The 24217-nt window shown below is 45.2% G+C and overlaps 1 protein-coding gene across 2 annotated transcripts in view; it reads right to left on the bottom strand.

Moving 5' to 3' along the window:
- The window catches only part of Nmd3 (NMD3 ribosome export adaptor), a 79450-nt gene that overhangs the window by 21350 nt on the left and 33883 nt on the right, over positions 1-24217 (bottom strand). The window lies entirely within an intron of this gene.

Here is a 24217-nt window from a genome sequence, read left to right as displayed (position 1 = left end):
GGCCCGATACAACTATGACTGATTCACCCACACTTTTAAAGATAAAAGTCTCCTAATGGCAGGGAATAATTCCAAGGAGGCCATTCAGGCCTGTGTAGTCTCCAAAGGTGTCCGTTTGTCACAGGTGTTTCTGTGGGTTGTACAGCTGCTATCAAGGCAGCACCTGGCTTGGCTCAGGGAGCATCTGGCTGCCAGACTAACCACCAGCCCTGGCCTCATTCCAGTCTCTCCACCAAATACTATTTTCCTGTTTAAAATCCTATCATGGACACCCACGGTACTTAATAATTGCTATTGGAGAGCTGACTGTGTGCTGGTCTAAGACATTTGCAAATATTGATTAGATATTGATCAGAGAACTGGGTGAATCACACCCAGGTGACACAGCTAGCAAGTGGAAGCACCAGCTGATAGTCACATAGCTTTTGCCCCTCCACTCTAACATCTCTCTGTCTGGCTGATTCTTGCTCACTTCTCACTAAAGGTTCTCTGCACAGCAATACTTATTTCCTTTCAAGGACTCAACACAATAGGAAACAACCGTACTTGATGATTTTCTGTCCTTTATGAGCAGGTGACTTGACCGTTTTTATTGTAATTCTTATTTAGGGGCTGGAGAGGTGACTTTGGGGTGTTAAACACACATACTGCTCTTGCAAGGGAGTGGGGTTCGGTTTCCAGATAGCAGGTCAGACCACTCACAACCACATGTAACCCTAACTCCAAGGGAACTGACACCTCCTGGCCTCCATTGGCACAGTACCACTCCTGTACACAAATCCACACACAGGCACACATACTTTTAAAAATAAGATAAAAATCTCAAAAAGTATAAATTGTATTACATTTGATCTTTGGAAATTTCACAGTTTTTTTACTCGCTCAGTCAGCTCCTTGTGCCAATCCACTGTCTAGAATATGAGAAGTATTTAGTAGGTTTTCACAGTTACTGAATGTAACACAAACGCAGGCTTTATAAAGACAATGAATCTAGTAGGAGCAAGACAATCGCAGGCAAAACAGGCTTGAACTGGATGCTCAGACACATCCTCTCTAAGGAAACAATACTTTCAGGGTGGTTGGCCAACTGGTTGTGAGCAGGAGAGCCACGCTATCTGGAAGGTGCTGGTGGGAAAGCTGCATGGAACTGGGATGGACTTGGCTCACTGAAAAAGAGGTTTGGAGCATGGGAACAGGGAGACAAAGAATCCACGCTCTCCAAAATGTTCTACTCATTCCTGGCCCTGTGTCTTTCTTCCTACCAGACCCTCTTTCTAGAAGGTAAGCCTTTAAAAGTACACCCAGCCTTCAAGTCTCATCTCAGGTTGGCGTCCCCTTAAGGAAACTCTTTTGTGGACTCCAGCCAGAAGTTAGGCACAACTGTGTTTACTCTAACTTCGTGCCCATACAAAGCTCCCCAAGTGACCCCACTTCTTGTGTGACATTACCTTTATTCCACTTTGAATTGTGATCATCCACACACATAGCTAATCCTCCCATCAGTAACAAGAGCTTAAAGATTTTTGGGTGTTATTTTTGTTTTGTTTTTCAAGACAGGGTTTTTCTGTGTGGCCTTGACTTGTTCTGAAACTAGCTCTGCAGATCTGCCTTGAACTCACAGAGATCAGCTTGCCATGGTCTCCCAAGTGCTAAGATTAAAGGAATGCACCACCATCGCCCAGCCAGAAACTTGAAGATTTTTAAAATGTGTCTTATTCATCTTTGTGGGATTCCCAGTGCAATGTTAGCAAAATGCTCGCAAATGTTGCCCAACACGAACTGAATTAGATTCATGGCATAATTCGGCAGATGTGAATCCAGAAATAGAGGGAATCATTGCTTTCATATGAGTGGCATTTCGGGAAGGGAAATGTCTCAGAGTTGCTTTTAGCTTCAAGCGACAGAAAAGCTGAGCAGCCGTGGCTTATATTAATACAATAAAGGTTTTCTTTCTCTCACACGCAAACCTAGTCATTTCCAGCAACTGATTTAGCCTCCCAACCACACCTAAGGGTCCAGTCTCTTAATGTGTTTCTGTTTGGTGAATTATACAAGTTGACTCTCGCTCTTGTGGCTGTCTCTTGGTGACACCAAAAGACTTTTGCACTTCTGGGTAACTTGTTCACTTCAAGGTATGAAGAGAAAAAGACACCCGTGTGCTGGTACTGGTAAACCACGAACCTCGTGGTAAAATATAAAACAATCGAAATGGGTTAATTTAAGAGTCAGTCTCAGGAATACACCTAAGCTAATAGGCCAAGCACACAAAAGTCTGTGTGATTATTTCGGGCCTGGGCGGCCGGAAACGAACAAGCAGTCTCTGTCTACATAAGCTAGAGATCTAAAGTCCAAAACCTGCAAGGAATAAATGAATAAAACAGGCAGGTAAATTCTGTACCAATATGTTTGATATGGGTATAAAGATCCGAATACTCTTGACTCCCATGGAGAAATACACCTTCTTCCACTGTTCCTGTATGAGAAAGCATCTGCTCTAAAAGGTACTTTATTATCTTACATGTATGGATGTTTGGACTGCACGTATGTCTGGTGTGTGCCTGAGATAAGTTCTGGCGCTGGTCAAGATCAGAAGACTTTGGATCCCTTGGAACTGGAGTTACAGATGTCTGCAAGCTCTCATGTGCTGGGAATTGCACCAAGTCCTCTGCGAGAGCAAGCACTCCTAAGTTCTGAGCCAACGCCCCTGCTCACAACACAGCATCTTCCACTCTCTTTGCTATATTGTTGACATGCATAAAACAGGAATAAGAAATCTTCCAATGTATTTGAAGACTATAATAGACTTTGTCACCCAGCATCTTTCTGAAGAAAATGGGACCATGGGTGTGGGCAGGGACAGCACTGAATTAGCTTTGTCAAGAATGAGAAGCTTCTATTTAGTTCCTGCTACAACTTGCTGTGGTGGAATGCTAACAGATTTGTCAAGAAATACCAGAAATAAGAATCTTTTTCTGTGACACCTCATCACTAGATGTCTGTAGTCGGTTTGGGACTGTCAGGGTGCTGAAGAAGGAAGGACAATGTGGATTGCTAAATAAAAGCACTTGCCGGATGATCTGAAATCCTTATATGCACACGATAGAAGGAGCAGACAGGGACCTACGCACACAATGTTCTCCACCCTCCACCTAAGGGCCAGAGTGTCTGAGTTCCTTTTCCTCTGACTGTCACTATCAAGTCTAAAAGCTTTCATCACGAACCAAGCAATGTCCCCTATGCAGATCACAGCGTCTTTCACCCCGTCTCCCTGTCCTACTTTCTAAAATCCTATATACTTCGATCAACCTTGGCAAACAAAAGAATTTTTAAGAAAGCTTGAAATGAGGACATTTTTCATTCTAAAGAAGCGCAAGCTTCTGTTTGGAGTTTCTTTCCAATCTTTTTTATTTTTCAGCCTAAGGGTTAAATAATGTTTCATCACTAAAGCATATACCATTGAGATGGGAATAAACAGAAGCAGGCACTGCCGGTTTCCATAAGGGCAGTTGCTGAGTTCAGGCACACCCATTTCTTTATTCAACCTTGCGTTGTGTGCTTTCATCTGCAAAGGATGGCTTGCTTCACATGGTCTTTTCAGCTCAACAAGCTGAACTTGTTACTTGCTCAGTAAAACCTCAACACACAGTGCTCCGTGCTGCTGCCAAGCATTGGATTCTTGCTTTCTCTTCTCTTGCCTCCCCCTTTCTCGTTTCTCTCTAGCTTTTGGCCTTTTAGTAAGTCCAGGGCAAAGTCAATAGGATGTGGGGTTCCCCTCTGTATGCTGTGAATATATTTTATTACCATTGGTTAATAAAGAAGTTGTTTCTGCCTATGGAAGGGGCAGAATAAAGCCAGGTGGGAAGTCTAAACAGAGATATATCGAGAGAGAATAGATGGAGTCAGAGAGATGCCATGTAACTGCCGAAGGAGGCAGATGCCAAAACCTTACCAGTAAGCCATAGCCTCGTGGTGATACACAGATTAATAGAAATGGATGAATTCAAGATGTAAGAGCTATAGGAATATGCCTGAATCGTTGGCCAAGCAGTGTTGTAATTAATACAGTTTCTGTGTGATTATTTAGGTCTGACAGCCGGGAAATGAACAAGCAATCTCTTTCTACGCCAATACATAATTTGGTAAAGAAAACCTTGCTTTGTAGAACAGTGTTCCCAAAGGTCTGTGACACTGCAACTCCCCAAAGCCTTAATCACCACACTCAAACCAGTGCCTTCTGCCATGGTGACAGAGGCACGCCCTTCGCACTCAGCTATAAAACCCTGCTGCTACCCAGTCCTTTCATCTTTCTTTTTGTTGGGTCATTGCGCAGCTCTATCACCAGGTCTGTAATACTTCCCACCACCACCCCGCTCTAAGAAGCTCTTGGATTTTCTTGTCTCCTTTTTTGCCTTTCTCCAGTGTATCAAACAGCCAATGAAATACCAGATGTAAAATGAGTTTTTCCCACACTCGGCTTCCCCACTATGTAATATTCATTAGTAAATACCAACAGCGTCCACTGTCCTCACTTAGGAAGTTATCCATCTACAGGTTACAGGATTAATTCCCATTAGTCCTTATTTGCCTTTTTGTCGTTGTTGCCATTGCTCACAATCACATGCATATTGCTTCTTCTAACGCTATCGTGCCTTGGTTTTTCTTATCCTGAGGTTCTCAGGTTCACCATGGTGAAAGACACTGATTGGGTCTTTCTTCTGCATGAATCAGAGATAAGCTAAATGCTGTATTTGTAGTTTACCCCCATGGCACGTCCAAAAAGCATTTGAGATCATTTACAGTGAGAATACATATTCAGGTTAATTTAAAAAGAAATAAAACAGAAACGATACTTAGGATGGAACCAGGCAGTAACAGTCACAGAGCATCATACTCGGCTCTGATGTCTTCTGACATGCTGGATGGGAGTGAAGAACAGGACAAAGCTCTTATGATGTGTTTGTACAAGAAAAAAAAAATATTTGAGTTTTCCTTTCAGTAAATGAGCAATTGAATCTACTTAACTGTGAAGGACTCACAATGCCTCAGAAACACATCCGTGTACAGATTAAGACAAAGACAGCAGCTATGGAAATGAGCTGAAATGCAGAGTGACCAGCAGAGCAGGAAGGTGATTCAATAGTGGCCATGAAGAGGAGGGACATCAGGGATGGGGTGGGGGAGAAGGAAGAAGAGAACAGTGGGCGAATACGCTCAAACTACATTATTCACACATGCGAAGTCATAACGAAACCTATTATGCTAATAAAATCTCAGTGTTTTTAAAAGCCTTAGAAGCAAATAACTAATAAACCATTTTTAAAGCGATGACTATGACCTGGGTTTTGTTTAACAATAACAATTTGCGCAGTGCCCTCTGGGAACCTTGACGGGAGTCAGGAGGAGCAGGGACCTCTCTAGAAGGGACCTCTCTAGAAGGGATGCCTGAGTTCCCCACGCACCAGATGCTCCAGCGAGAGCACACCACATATCCAGGATACTTGCGGATTTGGGTGTATATCAGAACTAAACAACTTCTGTGTGTATAAAATGATAATTATTTCCAATTAGGGAAGTGACATTCTATTTGGAAGATACCATGTGCTAGAATCCTCTGAACTCAAAACAGATGACATATACCTAGCATAAAAATATATTCTAGGTGATGTCACATCTTACGGATGTGGAGCCAGAGAGATGACTCAGCAGTAATGATCGCTTGATGTTCTTCTAGCATCCATCACCTGTAATTCCAGCTCTAGGGACCCAATCCTCTCTTCTGTCCTCTACCGGCCCTTCACTTGTGTGCACGTGCCCCAAACACATATAGACATAATTAAAACTAAAGAATATTTTTAAAATATCGTAAATGTGATAGTTAATTCTTATTGTCACCTTGGCAGGTCTAGCATCACTCAGGAGGCAAACCTCTGGTGTCTCTGGGAGTTTCTTCGTGGCTTGAACTGAGGTTGGAACGCACACCCTAAATGTGACCAGTGCCAGGAATCCCAGATGGAGTAAAGAGCAGAAAGCAAGCTGAGCCGCAGTCAGCATTCCTCCGTGCTCCCTAACTGTGAATACATACAATGTGACCGGCCACCCACGCTCCTGTGGACATGCCTGACCCACCGTGACGGACTGTGTCCTCGAACTTCCAACCTAAAGAGGCCCTTCCCTCACTGCCACAAGAAGCATGACTACTTCGGAGGCCCCGCTCTGCTGCACAGCTCAGGAGAACTGTGCTTTTCAAATTGCGTCATGGCTTGATGTTTGTGTTCATCTCACACGTGGGGGACGTTAACCAGAACTCAGAAAGCCGAGGAAGGAGCCCCTTAGACAGTACCAGTCAATGCCAGCCTCCCCCTTGACAAGGGTAACTGTTAATCCACACAGAAAATGTAGCAGGAAGCGCTTTGCCCAATCCTGTTTGGGATTTTGTTTTTGTTTTGGTCCCTTTGGGTGGAGATATTTGCTTTGTTTTGTTTTGATGAAGTTTTTAAAAGCTTCATTTCTATTTTTAAGTCTGTCTGTGTAGGAGTAAAATGCACGTGAGGGCAGTTTCCCACAGAGGTCAGAAGAGGTTACGTGTCCCATCCACTCTCTGGGGCTGAAGTTAGAGGTGGTTAAAAGCCACCCAGTCCAGGGCTGGAAACCAAACTTGGGTCCTCTGCAGGAGCAGTGGAGGCTCTTGAACTCTGACCCATGTCTCCGGTCCTATTGCTGAGTTTTGAAACAGGATCTCGCTCAATAGCTCAGGCTGGCCTTTAACTCTCAGCAACCCTGCCCCAACCTTCTGGGTACTAGGATTGCTGGTGTGAGCCACCATCCACAGCCACGAATTTTCAAGGGGAACCAAGATAGCCAAATGTGTGTTTGTTGCTCTATGGTGGCCAGAAACTACTGAGCATTCTTGGACACTGACTGGTACTCTCTTCAAGGGAAGCCTGTCAAACAGCTCTGGCCAAGCCGGGCGGTGGTGGCGCACGCCTTTAATCCCAGCACTTGGGAGGCAGAGGCAGGCGGATCTCTGTGAGTTCGAGACCAGCCTGGTCTACAAGTGCTAGTTCCAGGACAGGCTCCAAAACCACAGAGAAACCCTGTCTCGAAAAAAACAAAACAAAACAAAAAAAAAACAGCTCTGGCCATAGTATTCTGAATATTTCTCCCTCCAAAATTCATGCATTGAAGTCTAATCATTACAGTGTTGGTTAAGAGGTGAGGACCCACGAACATGATTGCATAAGGGTTCTGCTGACAAGGGTGAAATCCATAATTAATAGAGACAATTAAAAAGATCCTGGTGGTCTCTTCTACCATATAAGGTCACAGTAGGATGATACCAAAACTGTAGGCACAATGATCTTAAATTCCCCACCTCCAAAATTGTCAGCGACCCACTTCTGTTGTGTGTAGATCGTCCATTTCAAGGTATCCTGTTGTAGCAAGACGAACTACCCGGGATAATAGCTTTGAATGTGCTGAGAGCCAGAGGAATCTGTAGTTTTCTAACTCACTCTTCAGTTTCTAATCCCTGGGAATAAGGCACCCAATCCTCCCATAAATCATGGGTGTTGCAATAAGGGATAATTCTATGATCTTACCGAGAGCTCAAAGAGGGACACGGAGGAGATAAAGGTAAAGAGCAAGCAGAAGGTCAGAATCAGAGAGCGGAGTGCTTTGCTTTAAAGATGCCAGAAGGGACCAGACGACAGAATATAAAGTCCCTCCCCGGGGACCCCAGGGAAAGCCAGTGCTTTAGCTCCTGACTTTAGCTCCAAGAATCCCCCTTGGGATTTTGACCATAAGATAAATTCGTATTGTTTTAAGCTGCTGTGTCTGTGGAGATTTGTTACAGCCACAGTAAAGAGCAGAGCTTATACCACCTGGCAAGCCAGTGGGTACCGGTTTCTGCCCGGAAACAAAACAGCTCTCCAGCACCTGTGATAAGAGCTGAGCCAGGAATTTAGGCTGAAGGGTGCTGCGTCCCTGAGCAGCATCAGTGCTCAGAGCAGACAGAGAGCCTCATTTCCAGGGCCTCCTTCTCTACTAGAGAAGGCATCAGACAGCACCTGAGTGTCGACCATAAACTAGCCCTGCTTGTTTCCAGAGCTAATCAATCAGTCTGCCCTTAACTCTAGAGGAAACAAAGCGATTGGATTCCCCTCCTATGGGAGAGTCAGAACAGCAGGGATGCTTTCAAAGAGTCGCAGGCTCAGAGATGCTCCTCAAACCCCAAGGAAAGAGGCGGCTGTACTATTTCATCACAGCCCGCAGAGAGCCCCTTATGTAAGAGCAAAGCAAGCTGATCCAGAATGTATTATCTGTGCTAATCCAACTTAATCAAAAAATTTATAGAGCCTCAATGAAATACCAAAACTGATTCACAGACTCCATACTCATATCTTAAGAAAAAGTGGTTTTATGTCTCAGAATGATAAATGCCATTCTTTGGAGATAGCTCAGTCAGAAAGTGCTTGCCTTATATGCACAAGGTCATGAGTTTTGTTTTTTTCCCTCAGAACCCATGTGAAAGCCCAGGAAGGCGGTGTTCCCTTGCAATCCCAGTCCCTGGGAGGCAGACATAAGTGCTTTCCCTGGCGCTTGCTGGCTGGTAAACCCAGCTCCAGGCTAATGAGAGAGCCTTTCTCAAGTAAAAGTAGACAATGCCGACGAAATGGCAGCAAAAGCTGTCCTCTCGCCTACCTGCACACAAAGTCACGACACACGCACACAAAGACAAAGACCACATAAAATAAAGTGTGGTTATGTTTGAGGGAAGCAGTGTGAAACTTCCAAGAGGAACAAAGGTCTCTAAGGGAAGAGAAGGACGGGCATACAAATATATATTTACAGCTTGTATAAAATTTTTCAATAAAAAAAAGCTGAAAAGAGCAAAGCTGACTTTAAAAGCCATTGATTAGTAGCAACATCTTGTAGTGGGCATATAGTTTAGTGTTTGTGTGACCGAGTATCTCTCTGTAGCCCAGACTCGGCTTAAGGCAATCCTCCTGACTCCACCTCGACACTGAGGTTAGCAGTATGCATCACAACACCCTATTGTGTCTGCATTTGTAACCACTAAGTAGCAAGTCTCTAGATCATAACTGAGAGGTTTGAAGTCTCCCGGCAATTCAAATTTCACTTTACAGAATTTACACTCTATAGTAGATACCACTACTATATATGTTTAGTAAACATATATGTATATGTATAACATATATGTATATATACATCTATGTTTAGTGAGGGGACTGGGTTTTCTGGTATGTTTGCATTAATCAGAGAGTAATTATATTTTCGTATCATTTATTAATTTCTAAAATGATGCATTGTAACCATGCGTCTCTCCATATTCACACAGAGTTACAGCAGCTTGCTTCTATACAAAAATGGAAGAGCATTTTGCTCTGTCCAAGGCTCCATCCTTAGCAGCCTCAACTTCTGAGGTTCTTCTTTTACATTGCTCTAAAACTAGGGGCAGAAATGTAAGGTGACAACTGGGGCTTTCACCTTGGCCACCAGTCATATGGAGTTCTTTCTAGCCACACTTCCCTGAGTATCCAGCTAGAGATGAGCCCACAGCTCAGCTGTATCAAATAGTTCATCTCTGTATGTTTTTAAATACTTTTTATGTTACATCTTTTGTGTGTGTGTATGTGTGTGTACACATTCATGTGTCTTCCTCGGTGTTTTTGTTCACTTGACACAAACCTAGACGTACCTGAGAAGAGGGAGCCTCAGCCCGTCAATTGTGTCCATCAGATTGGCCTGCGGCAAGTCTGTCAAGCGTCTGCTTGATTAATGACTGATGTGGGAGAACCCAGCCCACTGTAGGCGGTGCCACCCATGGGCAAATAGGCCTGGCTGGTATAAGAAAGCTATCTGAGGAAACCAGGGATAGCGAGCCAGTGAGAGGCCTTCCTTCAGTTCCTGCCTTGATTTCCCTTGACAACGCATGGTAACCTGTAAGTCAGACAGCCATTCCTCCCCAAGTGGCTTGTGGTCAGAATGTGTTATCACAGCAACAGAAACCAAGCTAGACGACTCACTTACTCTCCATATAATTTTTCAAGATAAGGTATCTCTGAACCCGGAGCTTACCCATTTGGCTAGATGGGTTGGCCCGCAAGCCCTAGGGATCCATCATTATCCATCTCTCTAGCCCTGGAAGTACACACTGCGGTGGTGTGAAAACGGCCCCAGAGGTGCAGATATTTGAATACCTGGTCCCTAATAGATACATCTGTGAGGGAAGGATGGGCACTGTGGCCTTGTTGGAGGTGTCCTGTCACGAGGGTGGGCTTTGAGGTTTCAAAAGCCTACGCCATTCCCCTGTGTTCCCCTCTTGCTCGGCCTCCTACTTGTGGATAAGGGCATAAGCTCTCAGCGCTGCTCCAGCACCATGCCTGCCTGCTACCGTGCTCTCTGCCAGGGCCCGTCATGTATTCACCCTCTGGAACTGGAAGTCTCCAGTAAATTCTTTCTTCCATAACAAGTGCTTTGTCTCAGCAATCAAAAAGGAACGAAGACACAGATATATATTACTATCTGTGTTGGCTGTTTCCGAGAGCACTGGGGATCTGGGTTTGATCCTCATGTTTGAGCCGCAAGCAGATTACTAATTAAGCCATCTCCCTGGCTTGTGGTCTCTATTCCTTTATTTAAACTTAATTTCTATTTTCAGATTCCATGACACTGGACAAATAGAAAAACAACCATGGGCTTTGCCCTTTCATCCAGTCTGTGGTGTTATAATCTCATGCATGTGAGGCAAGCCCTCTGCCAATGGAGCTACATCCCTAGCCAACGGTGCCTTTTTAAAACTTCACACTAGCTGGAGGGAGCGCTCAGCGGCTAGGAAGGGCTCAGCAGTTTAGGGCACTGGCTGCTCTTCCAGAGGACCCGGGTTCAATTCCCAGCACCCACATGGCAGCTCACATCTGTTTATAACTCCAGTTCTAGGGAATCTGACATCCTCACACAGACATACATGCAGGCGAAACACCAACAAACATAAAATAAAAATAATTTTTAAAAAAGAAAAAAATGATTTCACACTAAATCAATAAGATTGGAGTGAAAAGTATTTTAACTACCTTTTTATAGCAAACACAATTTGCCCACAGCTTTCCCAGTTGCGTGTGTTGTGAGCTGCTCAAGGGTGCTTAGCCAAAATGGCAACACAAACAACGAAACTTCCAGAACAAGGGCGGCTTCGGCCGTTGCCTGACTGCAGCCTCTGGAGACACCGGGAGTGAGACTGACCACTGTATTCCTCAATCGTCGTGACACCCAGACACAGCAGCAATGTGACCAACACCCTGATTTGCTGCCACGAAGAAGGTTCTTGAAACGTGGCACCTTTCTAAAAGTCGCCCAGGCTTTCCTGGCCCAGCTTTCCTCACACAGCATCCCCTCGCCACACAGCTTCCACAGAGGAACCACAGAGGTTTGCTGACGGTCAGGGGAAATGAAAACAGGGCAACAGACTTATCTGAAAGCCACCCTGGAGGTGAAGCTCAAGGGGTTTCAGAGAAAAAGAAGAGGAGAAAGGATAGGGTATTTTTTGATGAAAATGTGAAATCAATGATTACCGCCAAACCTCTCCGGGCCAATAAGATCTCTGGGGCTGGCAGCAGATAGGGCAGGCTTCAAAGGGCAAGAAGCTGTTGTCCCTTGTGGGAAAATGTCATAACTTAGGGTGATAGTTCATAAAAACCTCTGTATAAGAACTGGATGCCAAAGGCAGAGGGTGTCAACAGGCCAAAGGGAGAGACGGATCCAAAACTGAACCAAGCACAATTTAATACTAGCCTCCAGACTGCAGCATAGATTGGACAACAGGACATGTGGATCCCACACCCAGTAGCGCAGGAAGAGATACTAAGCTAACCAGAGTGTAGCTAGGCTCTCCCCAGAACTGTTAATATAGGTGGGTGAGAGGGCTCCAAAGTTAGGAGCACTGGCTGCTCTTCCTGAGGACCAAGTTCGGCTCCCAGCACCCACGCCAAACAGCTTAAAACTACCTGTGACTCCAGCAGCAAGTAATCTAACACCCACTGTGGTCTCCTCAGACACCCATAAATGTAGTCCATGTGTTAGTGCACATACACAATGCTCACATGAGCACAAGCACACACACAAATAAAAAGAAATAATTTTTTAAAAGGTTTAATATGGTTAGAAGAGAGAGTTCAGCATGCACAGACATTCCAGAACTTCTGACCTGAGTTTAATCCCTGAGAAAGTAGCAAGAGAGAACTGACTCCTCCTCTGACTTCCACATGTGAACTGTGACACGCGCACACACACACACACACACACACACACACACAGACAGACTATTAATATAACAAACATCACTAAGACACAGTCTGGACACCGGTGACCAGCAAGACGGGCTCTGCTGACCATCTTAAACACTTCATTTATCTATAGGGTCTGCAATGGGTATCGGGTCACCTGGTAGCTAAGATGGTAATTACAATCAAAATGGCTGCAGGCCTATGATGTTGATGTGACTAATGCATGACCATAGGAAACTGGAAGGGGGCGGCACCGAGTGGTGGGTAGTCAGAGGGCCTCTTTACCTACCACTGTGTCTGGTTATCAGGAGAAAGTGGGCGGCACCGAGTGGTGCGTAGTCAGAGGGCCTCTCTACCTACCACTGTGCCTGATTATTGGGAGGCACAGAATGGATGTAGCAGGTCCATCAAGAAATATATGAGGAGCTAGTGTTTTTCCAGGGAAAACAAACAAACAAACAAAATCCATATAGCTTTGGTGAGGTCATCCTGAAGAACCTGAAGATGAAGGTATCAGAAACTCCCAGACTCAGGAAGAAAGAACAATGACAACATAGGAAATGGAGAGAGGCTGAGTCTCTAGGAGGGACCTACAGACCAGCTGAACCCAGAGAACAGGACAAGTGACCCCAAAGGCAGGATGGCCAAGTGCCCAGAGCCCCAAAGGCTGCTGGACTGGGGAGCATCACCATGGAGCTAGGAAGCAGTCAGAGACAGCTGAGTGTCTATTCCCCCTGCCACCCTGAGGTCAGGTGAGCTCCCCAGTACGCTTGCAGAGAGGAGGAGAAGAGAAATAAATCTAAATATGCTCTAAAGAACAGAAGACAAAGGAGAGGAACCTCAAAAACGAGGCAGAATATATTCTAACCAGGAAAGTCCCCAACCACGAAAATCTACAGAAGGTTGAGCAAGCAAAAAAAAGGATATTCATCAGAAAAATAAATGACCTTGAGACTAGGAAAAATACAGGAGTGAAGCCAATTTAATAAAATAGTAAATGCCTTTATCAGAGTTGGCATTTAAGATAGTCTCTGAGCGGGGCGTGGTGCTGCACACTCTAATCCCTGTACTGGGGAAGATAATGCAGGAGGGTTGCTATGGCTTTGAGCCTAACTTGAGCTGCACAGTAAGAAGCTGTCTCAAAATACCATTAAAATAATAATAATTAAAAAAAAGAGGTGTAAAGGATATTCTAGGTAAATAGAAGAAACCCTGGTTACAAAAAAGTTGAATTATGGGAAGTCTACTAATTAATTGGCAAATTTATATTTTTGGTTGTGAGCCCAGCCTTTAACGGCTGAGCCATCCCTCCAGGCCTTAATTGGCAAATTTAAAGACTGGTTCCTTCTCTCTCAGCTACTATTAGAATACTCAGGTCAGTTATATGTGGAGAAAAAAACATTTTTTTTCCTACAACCTGTGGCTGGTTGGTTTTACAGACACCACCAGCTTCAAGGGGAGACCACCATTTACCGCCCATCAAAATGGTTCCGCTCCTGTTTGTTTTCTGGCTCCTGTAGTCTACCTTCCTCAGGACATGGTCTCACTAACTTTCTCAAGCCAAAAGCTTCTGTCTAGTTGCCCTCTCATCCAACCATAATCCTGATGATTCTGCCTCCAAAACATCCTAAATCCATCCCTTCTGCCACTCACCTTTGCCCTATCCTGAGTTCTATCCTTCTGTCCAGGAGTCAGTGGTCCCACTGCCAGCCTCCATTTCTGCTCTAATCTTTCTACATGCCATTCCATATCCTATTCAACAAATACATTTTGAAATATAAACCAGACCTTTCAACTCCTCCCTTTAAGCCCCCAACAGACTCAGAGATCTTCCCCCATCCTCAGGACCATCAGTGTTATTTAGCTGACCACTCCTTCGCTACTGTGAGACCTGCCTGCTGTCTTCCTGACGGCTTTGACAGTCGGCCTGCTTGAGATGGCCTTCCCGCAAATCTTAACATACTTGTTTCCTTCCCATAAACCCCCTTCCCTCCCAGCTGGTTTCCTTCCCTGGTTTCCTTTCCTTCGCTTATCTCTTTGATGAAACAGCAGTCCATCTGTTGTCTTTCTATTACCCAGTACTACACATGTGTACTCAGGTAACATCCCTGACAGCAGACGCGTGCACTCAGCACTCAGAACAACACCCGGCTCCCGGCCGAAGGACCAGACACACAACCACCAGATAAATAAATAAACACCAAGGAACCCACTTGTTTCCCGAAAGGAACACTTTCTCCCGGGCTCAGTTTCCTCATGTGTGAAACGAGGCCACGGCATAAGCGATCTCCAGGGCTCCCTTTTGTCTGTGACCGAATAAGCCCTCTAATAGCTGGCTGGGTCAGAGAATCATTTCCACACAGGTACTGAAGGGCTATGTGAACCTTCTCAAGTGTCAATTAGTGTCTGCAAAGGGTGAAACTTCATTAGTCACACAGTCGAACCTTGCCAATAAAGGAACTCAGAATAAAGGAAAAGCTAGAAGTCACTCGCCACAGCAAAGCCTGGCCTAGATTGCCTGCGTGCAGGGTTTATTTATATCGGGCCTTTAGATTTTCTTTTATTTGTCTCTTCTGAGTTGGAGCCCAAGTAAATGCAGGAGAACCAGGGATGGAGACAGTTAACTTCAGATGGTTTGCTGTGTTCCTACTTGAGGTAATTCTTTATTGTCAGCAGTACACGATTTTCAACTTCCGTTCATTTTCCCCAATTCTTCCCAAACTAGAAGGAAAGAAATACTCTGATTTTGGCAGAGCTTGCAGCCACATGAATTCAGCTCACTGGGTCCCAGCAAATGGCTGTAGGACAGTGATGGTACAGAAAAACCCTCCTCCTCCAGTGAGAGACTTTGTGAAGATCTGGAAAACGAAGGTACTCCAGCTCTCTTTGAGATCCATAAGAAGCTTGTTCTAAACCAGGCCTGGGGTCCATTTTACTGTACATAGACACACTGGCTTCAGAGCCGAAAGGCATGAAACAATAAACCTTGGGAAAATGTAGAACTATGATTAAGAAGATACTAAATAAAATGAACCCCAAAGCATTTGTGGAAATTTCGCTGACTCTCCCCTGGACTTGCACAGTCTAGCTACCCCAGGCACTTTAAAATTCCCTTCTAAATACATGTACCCCCTAGAACGTGGAGGTTGCTGTTTAGGTATGCTTACCTCCTAGGGGGTCAGCCACCTTTCCCCCAAACCCCAAATACAGGGAAAATGAATCCTTCCTACTGATTAGAATACTCAATAAAAGCTGGGCAGTGGTGGCACACTCCTTTAATCCCAGCAATGGCAGAGGCAAACAGATCTCTGAGTTCGAAGCCAGTCTGGTCTACAGAGCAAATTTCCAGGGCAGCCAAGGCTACAGAGAAACCCTGTCTGGAAAAAAAAAAACAAAAACAAATAAACAACAACAAAACCTCAATAAAGTCTAATATCACACTTTTTTTCAAAGTCATTATAGCGCCATGCAAACAAATGATAGATACTACGTCTTTGTTTTGAGAAAGAATATGGATCGTAGGGCAGCCCTTGCTGGCCCTGATCTTTGCAATCCTGCTGTTTTAGCCTTCCAAAATTCTAAATATTCTGAATGAACAGTTTTAGTCCACACATTGATTTTTTTTAATAAAAAAAACAATTTTTCATTTTGAAATAGATTCACAGGAAGTTGCAAAATATCCAAAATTATTATACACGTCACACAGCCCCCCCCCCATGGTAATATCACAATATCAAATAGGAAAGCGGCATTGAATAATGCCATTACCATGACCCCTGACCTTACTCGGTTTGGGGGTTTTCACAGGCACTCATGTATTTGTGTATCTGCAGTTCTGCGTGGTTTTATCTCCTGTGTAGAGTTGTGCTTTTCGTTACCACCACAAAGCAGCTGAAACAATCAGCTAACAATTTGAGGTTTCTTTGGACTCAGGGGCTCAGCCCCTGCCTAGTTGGACCTGCTGCTCTGGACCCTGTAGGAAGAGCATGCGTGAATAAAGGCGCACACTCATGGAGAGGGAAAGGAATCTGGGCCTTTCAGGTCTCCCTGTGGTTGGAAGCCTCCCTTAGAGTTTGTCACTTCAAGTGTCTACTACCCTTCAATAGTGGCACATTAGGGACTAAACCCTTGAAACGAGGGGCATTCAAGATCCACACAGTAGCACCACATGTATATTTATGTTCCCATTGGCACAATCACCTCCATGTGGTGTCTTTCTGTATTCGCGCTCTCCTTGATTGCCTCTGCCTCTTGGGAACCATCAATGGCTCCATTTTCATTTCAGGAACACCACACAGTTGAATTAAACAACGTATCACCTTTTGAGATGTTTCCCCCCACAGTATAATGCCTGGAGGTCCTCCCGGGCTGTCACGTATGTCAACAACTCATTCCTTCTTACTGCTGAATAGTGTTTTGTGGTATCGGTGTGCCGGAGTTCTGCCTTTTCTGGTTTGGGGCTAAAACAGCGAAGCTGATTTCAATATCCGTTTTCATGTGTTTGTGAGAGCCTGTTTTTATTTTCCTGGAAGAAATGCTGAGGTATAAAACTGTTGCCTCTCTGGAAAGTACAAATCGAGTTACATAAGAACTTTCCTAGCTGTCTCCCTAAAGTGGCTACGCTCCTACTTTCCCAGGACCTGAGCAATCCAGTTTCTCTGCATTCTCCCCAGCATTTGGTATCACCATCACCACCGTAGCTCATCCGATGGGGAAGTAGACTTGTAGCATGACTTTAATTAGCACGTTCTTAATGGCTGCTAATAAGCATCTTTTATGTGCTTCTTTGCCATCTGTAGTCCTCTCTGGTGAAAGAGGCTTCCATGCCTTTTGCCCATTTTCGAATTGAGCAGCCTAGTTTTTTTACTGTTGACTTTGAAAGGTCTTTGTCAATTGTGTAGTTTACAAATGCTTGCTCTGTCTGAGGCTGGTCTTTCATTTTCTTTAGAAGGTCTGCGCAGCACAGGTTTGAAGTTTGATGCAAACCCACTTGTCATCTTTGTTATGAATGACATCATTGGTGTCATCTCTGAAAACTTCACAGAGCCCTGAGTGCAAACAAGCCTGCCCTTCCTCCCACCCCACCCGAAGATGTTTTTCTTCCATTCCCGAGGACGGTGGGGATGGGGAATGAAGAGGACGACTTGAGGGAGTTGCTTCTCTCCTTCTATCACATGGGTCCTAGGAATCAAACTTGGGTCCTCAGACTTGGCAGCAAGTGCCTTTACCCACTGAGCCATCTTTCCAGCCCTTAAAAATTTTACAGGTTTACCTGGAAGTCCATGATCCATTTTTGGTGACTTGAGATTTCAGGGTCAGATCATGAGAGGTTGGCTCGATCAAGCGCTTGACTATGGGTGCTTTTGCTCCAAGGCAGCTGTTGGAAACAATGCTTTTCTGCCATTGAACAACTTTGCCCCTTTGTCTGATGTCAGGTGGGCAGTTATACTGGCACTGTTGAAGCAGACACTCCAACAGGCATGTGTGCGCGTACGTTCACAGTAGCCAAAAGGTGAGAATAGCCAAAATGTCCAACAACAAACGAATAACTAAACAAACTACGTTGTATGCATGCAATTGAGTGTTTCGTTTTGTCTATCGAGGTATGTTATTTAAGTGTACATTTTATAGCCGGAGAAAAGCAGGTCCAGGGTACCCACCTGTGTATTTTTGTCTTTCTTCACAGTCTATGGCATCAGCTGACATCATCTGCAAAATGAAACTAAACTGATGGGATGGGAACATACCATTTTCCCATTTACTAGGTCTCTGAGACACTCATCTAATCTATGCCTCACGATTCTGTGCTTTACAGCAGTTCCCCGGTTCAAATCCACCAATGGAGCCATGCTTCGCCAACATAGGGAGAAGCTGGACACTCACTCTGGAACAAGCCTCATACCTAGGGATGCGGCCTTAGCCTCTCTTCTCAGTACTAATGCTCTTGAAAGCATCAGCCAGAACAATCCTGTGCACTCCGAGGAGGCATGGGAAGGAAGAAGTGAAATGACGCAATGTTACTTGACCACAGAAGGAAGAAAGTACTGACCCGGCGGTCTATCTTGAGTGAAAGGTGACAGGCTGTACACTTCCATTTAGAGGGACTACCCATGAGAGATGGCTCTGTGGAGGGAGAAATAAGATTGGTGGTCATGTGGGGCCAGAAGCAGCCTCCAGATTTCCTTTTGGATGACGAGAATTTGGAACTGGAACAGCTTATGGCACTGTGAGAGCAATGAGTGCCACTGAATTGTTCAATCTGAGAAATTTGACTTTTTAAAAAATCATTTGAATAAATTTGCACAGAGAGACAAGGCCTTGTCCTTCTACTCTAACACTGACTGTGGAACAGTAAGAGAAAATCCACCCATGTCAAATGCCTGCTTAAAGCCCTCCTCCAGTGGCCTCAGAACACAGCCCCAGAGCCGGTGTCATATGAGGCCCTCGGCTTGCAGCTTCCTCTGCTTCCTTCTCAGCCCCAAATCCTGGTCTCCATCACTGCAGCAAACTTACCTTCCCAACACCAGCCCCACTCCAGCCCTTTGCATGGCGCATTTCACACGTGCTGTTGACTCGTCTTCCTTTCGCATAAGACTCAAGGCAAAGACTGTGTCAGGAATAGAGTAGATGCTCCAGATGCTTTTCAAAGCAACACAATTATTAATTCTTTATTCTCTAAGAGATCTGTTGAACCTTTATTTTATGCCACCAGATCCTGCGCTCGGTGTCTCACATTGAAGGCCCAGCAATCACTCTATAAGGCAAAGACTCAACATTATAAGCTCTTGGAGCTTATAATAGAGCAAGAAAATGGAAAGGCAATGATCGTGTGTGTGCGTGTGTGTGTGTTTTCAAGTGGTACTAAAGGATGCAAAGAAAATAAAAGCAAATCAATGAATGAATGAACTCAAGAGCTCAAAATCAAGTAGCTCAGCCCACGCTGCAGGAGAAGCCCGCTGAGCTGCTACAAAGTCACACACTGGTGATCCCAGATACCCAAAAGGTTGAAGCAGGAAGATCACAGGTTCAAGACTTGCTAGGGCTACAAAGTAAATGCAAGTTCCTCCTGGGAAACATAGTAAGACCGGGTTTCAAAATTAAAAACAGGCCAAGGGTTGTGAGTGTAGTTCAGTGGTAGTGTGCTTGCTTAGTGTCCATCAAGTCCCTGGTACACACACACACACACTACACAGATTTACTTAATAACACATAATCCATAAAGGGTTTATAGATCCATTTCAAGTGTTTCTAGTGACAGCTAATGCTGCATGTCTAGGACACAGCAAGGTCAGAAAAGGAAATCCATCCTTGTGGAGTGTGCCTGCCAGTGCTAGCACAGGAATATATACTATGTCAGAGGGTCGATAGGCAACCTGTGGGAGAATAAAACAAGAGAGGGGAGAGAAACTCTTGCATATGTGAAAAGCAGGAAGTTAGTTGTTCATGCTAACTACTCAGGAAAGAATTAGCAAAAATAAAAAGGACCATTCTCCCACCTCCCTGGCCATTTCTAGAAGACGCTGATTTCCTCCACCAGTACAGCAAGATGAAGCTTCCTGAGAAGGTTGGTCTAGAAGACCATGTGGTTATCCTATAAGATTTTAGGAGCTGATTTCAACTCCATCTTTCAGAGGAGTGGAATGCTGAGCATCCCAGAGAACCACTGCAGTGTTCTGGCCAAAGACCCAAAGTCAGCTCTGAAGGATGAGCAGGAACAAGCATTTCACAAGTGGCCCGCTCACATACACAACCTTGCATGCTCCCAGGCATCTGCCCCAAAAGATATCTTTCTCTTTAGCCAGGATTGGTTCAGTCAATAAATGAACAGCATTGGAAAATAAGAAGCGAGTAAATATTTGAGCAGGGAGGCAAAGGACATGAGGGGGGAGACGAGTACACAGCAAACAGTCCTGAGGATACAGGAGGAAGCTCCTGAGGCAGGCCGGACTTCTGATGCGGAAACCCACTTCCAGGATGCTGCAGCACAAGTGATCAAAAGCAGGGCTGTGCTATGCTGTGGCTGAGAGAACAGAGAAACAGGAATCCTTGACCAGCCCGCTGGGGCTGAACAGTAGCTTTTTCTAGAACCAAGGCAGATAGCTTCTTAGTTCTCAAGTGCTATATACTCTGCATTTTCTTTTAAAGTATATTTCTGGCTAGGCGTGGGGGCTTGCAATCCCAGCACTCAGGAGGCAGAGGCCTGCAAATCTGTGAGTTCAAGGCCAACCTGGTCTACACAGTGAGCTCCAAGTCAGCCAGAATTATGTAACGAGAGTCTGTCTGAAAAAAAAAAGTTTATTACTATTCATTCATCTCTCCCTGGTCCTAGAAGAATATGAGGGAGTTGTCCAGGACTACAAACCACAATCATATATATATTTAAAAAAAAACCCGGGTGGTGGTGGCGCACGCCTTTAATCCCAGCACTCGGGAGGCAGAGGCAGGCGGATCTCTTTGAGTTTGAGGCCAGCCTGGTCTACAAAGGGAGTTCCAGGACAGGCTCCAAAGCTACAGAGAAACCCTGTCTCGAAAAACCAAAAAAAAAAAAAAACCAAAAAAAAAAAACAAATAAAAAAAGAGGGGCTGGAGAGATACACAGCAGTTAAGAGCACTGGACGGTCTTCTAGAAGACATGGGTTCAATTCCAGCACCTATGGGGCAGCTCACAACGGTCTATAATTTCAGTTCCAAGGGACCTGGTACCCCCTCTGGCCTCTGAGATTACAACCAGACACTCATGCAGTACACAGACATACACACAGGCAAAATACCCATACACATAAAATAAAGTTTAAGAAAAGAAATGAGTCTTTGAATACCCAATGACCAACATAAAGTCAAAATCTGCCATCACTGTCCACAACACAAAGTTCATCGGGTTAAAAGGAACCAGCTGCTCAAGACACCAAGTGCTGTGCACCCTGAGGATCAGAAGAGCATTTTCCCCTGAAAGCAAAGTAGCAGCTGGTAGCAGGATGAGCAATGCCAGCCATGTCTTCATCAGGTGAGATGGCAGCAGACCCTGGAGCTAAACTGCCTCCATACCTTACACAACCCGTCTGGTCTCAGTTTCTTCTTCCGTGCATGGGAAATGCGCAACCCTGGAGGGTTTTATAAGATAATGGAGGACCTTTCTCACGGTGTCTGGCCTGCAGGAGGCCACTGCACACACAAGTGCTGATGCTGTCGCTGGCTGCTTCTTGGCATGCCAGGCACCTCCTGCCTCAGGGCTCTGTATCTACCATCCCCTCTCCTTTCTCACCGCACCATGGTTTTCCTACAGGACATTTAAAACCATAATGCTTTGGGGATGGGGTGATGGATGGGTCAGTACTAGAGTCCTGATCTAGCACGTACGAAGCTCTCAGTTCAATCCTTAGTACTGGCAAAAAGATCTAAGTACAATAGGCAGCCAACCTCCCCACCCTGACTCACTTTTCTCTATAGCATTTCTCGTACCCCAAGAACCAACTGCTCTACTTTCTTCGTCAAACAAGGCCCAGACCTGAGTAGGCCCCCAGAACTTAGGGTAACTAAGACTCCATGATGCAAGTACCATTCAGCCCATAAAACTCAGCACATAGACAGCACCATGTGCCAAGAAAAAACAAAGACCTAGTCTATCAGAGTCCACAGTTAAGAGAAAATCTCTAAACTTTTTTTGGCTTCTGAAGTTCCACTTCTGGCTAACTGTTCTTGTTAACTGAAGCATGTCAACCCACGGGGTGGGTTTTGTGCTTAAAAGCTCACCCCGAGAAAGGCTCAGAGCTACACGGGGATCCTAAACACCCAATGTAGAAGTAGCCTAGCAAATAAAGACTTTCTATTGGCTTACACCCACGTCCGAGTGGCCTTCTCTGGTGACTACCCCACATCATCTGCCTTCCTCCGACAGATATTTCTGTCTTATCTACTCCTCTATTTCTCACAGCTAAAAGAGCAGGACAGAGCGGAAGCACCACGGATGAGTAAGTGAACTAGGTAGTCAATCAACAAACTCGCCACTCTGGAGCTGACTACAGGGTCCTTCACATGCTTACAAGAACCAGTCACTCAATTTTTCAACCTTTCCGTCCTTTAGAAATAACTCCGAGAGACTTTGGGAGACTCAAGAGAGTGTGGTGGTGACAAAAGAAATTACGTCGATTTCTGGCAATAGATACCATTTTACTGTCTTCCAGCGAGCTGAAAATCGGTAATTAACTGTCACTTCCTGCAAGGGCGTGGCTAGAAGAATTACTCAGAATGCAGAGGAGTCATTATCAGAATCAAACCACTGCCGTCAATTATGCCAATTAATGTTTTTAAATTTAAATTTTCATCTGTGTTTGTGCTTGTGTGTGTGTCTGGCTTCCTGGAACTCACTATATAGACCAGGCTGGCCTCCAACTCAGAGATCCACCTGTCTGAAATTCCTGAGTGCTGGAGTTAAAGGCATATGCCACCATGGTGGGTTTAAATGTATCATTTTGGTTTTTAAATAAATACAGAAAAGCAATAAGATTGTGTGTGTTCATGAAGAGCTGACAATTCTGGTCTGAGTAGATCACAGATTTGGTTTGCAGCTGTCACAACACCAGACAAGGACAGGGCAGCAGGTCCCCGGCACCGTATGTACTACGCACCTTGGAGACACTCAGAATGCCAGGCTCCCTAGTGCGAGATGCAGGCACTCAGAAAGGTCCCCGGATAGGTAGGACTCCTGTTTATTAACGAGAGGTACATGCCCACACAGGCCACTGCTGAGAGGTCGTCTTTTCAGCCAGCGAGAGGCAATCTAGCAGAACAGAAAACAGGTTCCAGAAGGGGCATCAAAGGCAGCAGAGTGAGTCAGACTGCAGGTGGAGCTGAGAAACTCACCCAGTCAGTCCCAAGGCCAACCCGTGGGATGAAAGGTGCACCTCTCGGTTGGGGCAGCCATTTGTGCCTACCCCTCTCTCGCCAAAGAGCAGGGTCTGAGGAGCTGTGCACTTTCCCATGTGCAAGTATTCAAGCCTGGAATATTTCCCTAAGAAATAAATAAATACGATTTCCAGATGTTCAGAAGGAGAAAATGTAATTATGAAGCTGTACTCAACTGAACAGTCTAGCACTGTCACCTCTGTGTGAACTGTGGCCAGAACCCAGGGGTCACTGCGGCTCTTGTGTACTATGCATCTGCTGGCTGAGAATCAGCAGGGATTTTTGAACTCTGCTGCTGCAAAGCCCCCAAGGCCTTCACACCCTTTTAGCTCCCACTGTCTCAACCCTTCCCCACAGAAGCCGCCATTCTAGTTTTCTAGTTCCTATTTAAATTCAAGTTCACCCTGCTCTGCTCTTTTAAACATTGGGATTTCTCTCTCATAGCTAGGCTAAGGGTTTTGGTTCTATTGTTTGTTTGTTTGGGGTAGGGGGTAGTATCCACAGAAACAGACACCATTGTGTCTTTAATTAGCAAGCTGAACAACTCACAAAGAGTTCTAAGATGGCCGTGATGGCACAGCATACAATTCCAGCACACAGGAATCTGAGGCAGGAGAATTACCAGTTAGAGGCCAGTGTGGCTCCATAGTTAAACCCCATCTCAGTCTAGATCCCACCATCCCTCATGTGTCTGCCTCCCTTCTCTCTCCGTTCCTCTCCCTCATCTATCCAAGCTTCTGCTCCACCCCTACAACTATAAACTCTATCCCTGTCTGAGCTTTGGAAACTGCCCCTCATCCCCACTGGATTAGAAATAAACATAGCTTTATGATCCCCCTTCACCCTTAGTCTATCCATGCTGGGCACTTACTCCAGATCCAGCCAGTACCCCGGTACCCAAGCTGACATTAGGTAGGTACACAAGGCCACCGCTGGGCTCATCACAGTTCCAAGCCATTGTCGTGTTGAGTGTCAGCAGCAGGACTGGAGCTCTCTGCTGGAGCCCAGCAACA

This window comes from Microtus pennsylvanicus, chromosome 16, assembly GCF_037038515.1.
Source record: "Microtus pennsylvanicus isolate mMicPen1 chromosome 16, mMicPen1.hap1, whole genome shotgun sequence".
NCBI lineage: Eukaryota > Metazoa > Chordata > Mammalia > Rodentia > Cricetidae > Microtus > Microtus pennsylvanicus.
This window is presented reverse-complemented; position numbering and strand designations above follow the sequence as displayed.